This window comes from Gopherus flavomarginatus, chromosome 2, assembly GCF_025201925.1.
Source record: "Gopherus flavomarginatus isolate rGopFla2 chromosome 2, rGopFla2.mat.asm, whole genome shotgun sequence".
Classification (NCBI taxonomy): domain Eukaryota; kingdom Metazoa; phylum Chordata; order Testudines; family Testudinidae; genus Gopherus; species Gopherus flavomarginatus.
The window spans coordinates 236,772,929-236,779,177 of NC_066618.1; the positions used below are offsets into that span (position 1 = coordinate 236,772,929).

Consider the following 6,249-nt stretch of genomic DNA (forward strand, 5'->3'; position numbering starts at 1 on the left):
GGGAGGCATCCTGGGATGTAACTGTGACACAACTAGGTCAGATGGTCTTGTCACCTGACACTAAACATTATCTTGGATTTCTTGTAAACTTTCCACTAAAAGAAAATGAGGGTCAAGTTTGGGAAACAAAGGATTACCGCCTTACGTAAATCTTATTTAAGGGTGGGGAGGAAGGCAAATGGGATTTTCTCCTCCATGACCTACCCAAGAATGACTGCTGAAAGAATCTGAAAGGACAAAGGAACTAACCTCTAGGGAAAGTCAGGGGAGAGTCCAGACTGAGACGGGGGTTCAGTCTGTAAGAAAAAATAACTGGAACTCGGAGCTACAGAAACTCTGCATCCTCCCTAATTCAGCATTTAGGGTGAGAAATTACATTTTGTGACCTGTTTCTTTAGTGAATCAAGCTTAGTTTCTGTGTTTTGTTTTATTTGCTCAGTAATCTGCTTTGTTCTGTTTGCTACCCCTTCAGCCACTTAAAATCTACCTTTTATACTTAATAAACGTATTTCTTGTTTATGATATAGTCCAGTTTGTGCAAATCATAACCGGGGGAGGGGTAAGAGGCTGTGCATACCTTCCTCCATATTGAGGGAGGAGGTGGATTTCATAATATACCTTTGGGTCTGCACTCCAGGGGAAGTGGACATCTCAGTGCTGGGGCAAGTCCCTTAAGCTGAGTCTTCCCAGAGCTGATCTCAGTGTCTATGTCATTCAGCAACTGAGTGTGGCCCTATGAGTGGGGGGGGGTGGAGGCTTAAGTGTCTGGATCAGCAAGATAGATTAAAAGGGGGCCCATGCTGGCAGAACAGGCACGCTCAGTGGTATCTCAGTACATCAGGTGGCATCTTAAAGGGTGTGACCTGTCACAGTGACATAGTCGAGCAGGATAATGTGCACAGCTTATCGCCCTTTGACACTTGTGGTGATTCTAAGTGAGTTTTAAGTGTATTGGCTAAAGAACAGACAAAGTGGTTACTTGTTTGTTATTTTCTGTTTGCTTACTTTGGGCAAGGGATGTAGCGACAGGAGAAGTAGGAAAATGAGTGAAAGTGAAGCTACCAAGAAGTTGGAACACTACTGGTTGCTGGTAGAGGGGAAAAAAATGCACCGGACATAGCTGGAATTAAGACAACTGCAGATAAAAGAACAGGAAGTAGAAGAAGCCAAACAAAAAGCATCCCATGACAGCACCATGGAAGCCGAGGAGCAAGCTATGGAAGCCCAGAAATAAACTAGGGAGCTAGAAGCCAAAGAAGCAACAGCCAGGCAAAAAGCTTCTCTAGAGCTACAAGCCAAAGAAATGGAAGAGAGAAAAAGAGTGAGGCAACATGAACTGGCCTTAATAGAGAAGCAGAACCAAAACCGCACACCAGGGGGTCCCACCTCTCCAAAAATCCACAAGTGGGACCAGTTGTGTCCACCATATAGCGAATCTGGGGACAACGCTGAATCACCTTTGAGAGGCTGCATATACTCCATGCGATTTCTGACAATCAAAAGATTACCACTTTGGTTGTAAAATTGACTGGAAGAGCTCTAGACGTATTCAATAAGATGCGAATGGGTGATGCTTCCAATTACAGTAAATTTAAGAACTTGGTTTTGAAACAGTTTCAGAGTAAAATTTAAAGCGTTAAGAGAGGGGCTGGATTAAGTAATGTGGCTTATGTGAACCAAATGAGAGAATTACAAGATAAGTGGGTGAGGGGAAAAGGTATTACAAGTTTTTAAAGAATGTTTGATTTGGTTGCTCGGGAACAATTCCTGAATATGTCTAGTGATGATGTAAAACAGTGTTTATGGGATAAAAAGGTGGAAATGGTCGATGAACTTGCAGCTTTTGCAGATAAATTTGAGCAATCCCAAGACACTAATAGGAATAAATCACAGGCAGAGGGGTTAAAGTTTGGTGGGAAGAAAGGTCCCCGCTTTACCCCTGGGAAGAAGACAGATGGATGGGAGGCAGAACACTCACCTCCCCAAGTTCACTCCTCTAGTCTTCATCCCAAATCTCCTGTAAAAGCAAAAAAGCCCAGAAGACGCTATTATTGTAATTCCACTGAACACCTGAGGAATAAATGCCCTGTGCTGAGTGGGAACAGGCAGCAGGCAACTCTCGGAAATGCTGCTACCCAGAGCACAGAGGCACCTCATGCAGTTGCCACTTACCACACAGGATTTGTAAAGGTTGCCACTGCACAGCCAAGCAGGAAACCCATGAAGGCTGTCAGAATGAATGGCAAAGAGCCAGCAGCGGCTCCAGGCACCAGCATGCCAAGCGCGTGCCTGGGGCAGCAAGCCACGGAGGGGTGGGGGGCGCTCTGCCGGTTGCCACAAGGAGGGCAGACAGGTTGCCTTCGGTGGCATGCCTGCAGAGGGTCCGCTGATCCCACGGCTTTGATGGACCTCCCACAGGCGTGCCACCGAATCTGCGGGACCAGGGACTTCCCGCAGGCGTGCTGCCAAAGGCAGCCTGCCTGCCGTGCTTGGGGCGGCAAAATACCTAAAGCCGCCCCTGCAAAGAGCTCTCTGCCTGGAGAGATACCGGTGCAGAAATTTCTGTGGTCAGGAGTGACCTGGTTCAGGAGAAAGACATACTGCCAGGACAGATGGCCGAGCTTTTGTTGGTAGGAGGGGGGTCACAAAATATTTGTGCCTTTGGCTAAAGTGCACATGGAAGCTGGGAATTTGCAAGCTGAGTTGACTGTAGCAGCTGTCCCTCAGAATCCGACACAAATTCTTAAGGGGAATGACTTTTTTAATGTGGCTAGGGCTGTCCAGGGGTCTGTCAACAACAAGGAGGAATCTTGTGCTGAAGTCCCAGTGGGAAGGAGCAAAGATACAGAAACTGCCGAGGAAATGGGAGAGTGTCTCTAGTTCCTCTACAACCCTGCAAAACAGTTTGCTACCAACGGTGGGGGTGGCTAAAACCAGTTCCTATCCAGTGGCTTTCCCCTGGGGGGATGGGAGTGTTTTGCTTGAGGTAGGGAGTCTATCCAGGTTGCTGGATGCCAGGAAGTGGCAGTTAAGTAAAAAACAGAACTCACTCTAGAACACATAGGAAAATGTATCCTAGAAGAAATGTTAGGTGTGGCTCTGCCTGTGTGTGTGCTGGAGGAAGCTTGGCTCAGCAAGATAGGCAAAAAGGGGACCCATGCTGGCATAACAGGCGGGCTCAGCGGTATCTCCGCACACCAGGTGGCATCTTAAAGAGGGCAACTCGTCACACTCACTTTTATAATTTTAAGTAAGTCTCTTGCTGTTAGAAACACAAAGAAAATTTAGAATATTTTAACCAATGCAGCAATGTTTAGTGAGTCTGGAATAAAGCTGATTAAAAAAAACCCCAGGATTTAATTTTTCCCAAAAATATTCATAAAATCTATCTACTTTTCCCTCCCACCTCACCAAAATCTCTCAGAATTCAAAAGTTTTTCAACTGGCTGTAGTCTAGAACGATAGCTTCAAGAGGTGTGATTGGCCCATCTATCTCACTGAGGTGTTAAGTTATCATAATTTGCCATGGAGGTTAAGTATCAACTTTGCCAATTTCATTGCTCATTAAGCCATGCAAGAAAGGAGAGCATGGATCACAGATCTGCACAAATCTACTGCAAGTGACTTTATTTTGGCACCAGAAATAGGTTGCATTTGGGAGAAACCACCATTTTCCCCTCCAGTTAAGAAAGAACCAAGCCCATATAGGCTCTAGCAATCAGTTGTTAAATAAAAAAAAGAAAAAAGATATCTAAACAGATACGCTCTAGCTCAGTCATGGGATAGGCTATTTGATTACAATGGCTCCTTCTGTTCATCTTTGGGGTTACTTACACTGGTGAAGACACTGAAACAGACTGCAGAATTTTGCCCAGCTGTTTTAGCTGCCTGTTGGCTCTGAAGTGTTATTGGGTGTTGGCTCTGAAGCCCAATGATAGCTATACAAGGGTGACTGTGACATGATAAAGCAGCCACCTAGAAATGGTATAGGGATCCCTGGCTATCACATTATCAGGTGGGTTACGTAGGGAAGAGGAAGCTAGGTCCAGGAACTTCTCAAGGAAGCTGGTATCCTCTTTCCTCCTTGCTGACTGAAGCAGGAAAAAGCCTCTGGGGATTGTAACCAGCATTTCTCAGGTGAGTTGGTCTGTATGTTTTGTTATAACAACAAACTGCTCTGAGGCACAGGCCTTAAGAAAGACTTGGACACGGAGCTTGCGTCCCTTCCCTACGCAGTAGCACAGCCCACCACCTACAGTCACCTTCATTAGTTGTCAATTTTGGACAAAACATGCAGTTAGTCTGAGGTTTGGGGCACAGATTTAAGACTGCGAGCAGAGCTTTGGTAGCACTAACCCACATATCTGTGCTATCTGCAGAATAAATGCAGCATTTGTATGTAATTTTATTAATGCTGTAACTTTTAATATAGACTAGAAAGAATAAGGATATGACTGACTGAAATTGGCCTGTCTATGTTATAATTCCTGGATAATTTAACAATGGTAAGTGTCAAAATTTATTAAACAAAGTGACTTAAATAGTTTACTGGCTACATTGTAAACATGTTTAAAACTGCCTAAGCAAGAATTATGGTCCGAAGATGTAATCTTCAAAATATGCTGGATCTTCATAATCTGATCAATAAGAATCTACACCATTAATCTTCTTAAAATGTAAACAAAACCAAAATATATTAGGTACACTCTTTGTGTTTCTCTGTTCATACTTATGTTACTGCCTGGTTTAAAAGACAATTTTTATCTAACTAAGTTATAGATCATTAAACTGAAAAAAAGTTTGCCCGTTACTGCTGTTTTACCATCTTGCCCCATCTTGTCTCATTAGCAGGAACTGATTGAGCATGAAGGTGTTCCCTGGCTGTCAGTAGATAAAGTAGGTGCTCTTGGCTTTCATCTGTTCTGAATTCTCCTTGTCTCATTATCTTCACAAGGTCAGATTCTTTGACACAGGGACTGCTTGCTTAGCACTCCATTCTGGCAATTACTTGCCTGGCAACCTTAACCATAAGTAGATTGCATGTATATGGCAGCAATGAAAGTATCAGCATACAGGTCAACAGCCGTACATCCAAATACCATTAGAAAAGTGTTAATTCTACTTATATAATTGTTATGACTCTACATTATCATATTGACTGAAACACAATGTACACATTAAAATGTATAGGTTTATACCTAAACCCTGAAATCAGAATCACAATTCATCTTTCCTTTAGGATCAATCCTAGAATTGTTTTTCTATGTGATTCTTAAATAGCATATTCACAGAAGGCATGCTTTGCACTTTCCTTCTTAAATCCAAAAGAGTTGCTCTGTGATACACTGGTAATAGCAGAATCAAGAGGAGAAGTGTAGGTGAATATTAACAACTATTGTGTATATTTAATAAAGATTATACTAAAATTAATGCAAGATATTTTGAAAAAGTGTTTTGTCTTCACTGTTTAATCTGAGAAAGAAAAGAGGAAACCGACCAAGGACATCTCATTCATCTCCCTGATGTTATTCCATTTTACATTCATGACAATAACTCACAGTGGCAAATCTTTTTGCTTTCCTCTGTGACAAATCCCAATCACATAGCTCATCAACTTTGACCAACAAAAATCGTATTTGAGTCACCTACATCTCCAAAGCCACAACACGAATGTACTTTTCACATTCCAGAGAAAATACATTAGGAGAATATAAATATAAATGCTTTATATTTCTGTTCAATGACTACGCCAAAATTACTTAGTATTACTACACCTCTAAACTCATTCCCATATCAGACTGTAGACATCTTTCTTCAGCTAATGTGATGCATCCTCAGAAAATCACCTCATTCTTAATATTTCAGTGGTATTCAGATTTATTAAAAGACTTTCAAATTAGCTTTTTTATGGAATATCTAAATAAAATCCATATTACTGTGGGTATAATAATACTGTGCACCTTTTATCTAAGGATCTCAAGCCACTTTTAAAAGTATTATCAACCATATTTTACAGATGGGGAAACTGAGGTGCAGGGAGGTTAAGTGAATTATCCAAGGATCATATAGTAAGTCAATGGCAAAGTCAGAAATAGACTCAGGCCCACTAGCTCTCAGTTCCTCAATCTAATCAATCGACTTAATACTCCAGTGTGTATACACACGGATACACGTGCATACTCTCCTATCCTTCAAGCCAAGAAACTTCACTTGCTGCCTAATCTCTCAACAGCTCAAAACTGCCACCAC

The 6,249-nt window shown here is 42.2% G+C and overlaps 1 long non-coding RNA gene across 1 annotated transcript; it reads left to right on the top strand.

Moving 5' to 3' along the window:
* Positions 1 to 779: 779 nt before the first annotated feature.
* Positions 780 to 5,435, top strand: LOC127045474 (uncharacterized). The gene is made up of 2 exons (XR_007772748.1): positions 780 to 4,137; positions 4,849 to 5,435. It is a non-coding gene; the product is annotated as an uncharacterized LOC127045474 (long non-coding RNA).
* The last annotated feature ends 814 nt before the right edge of the window (positions 5,436 to 6,249 follow it).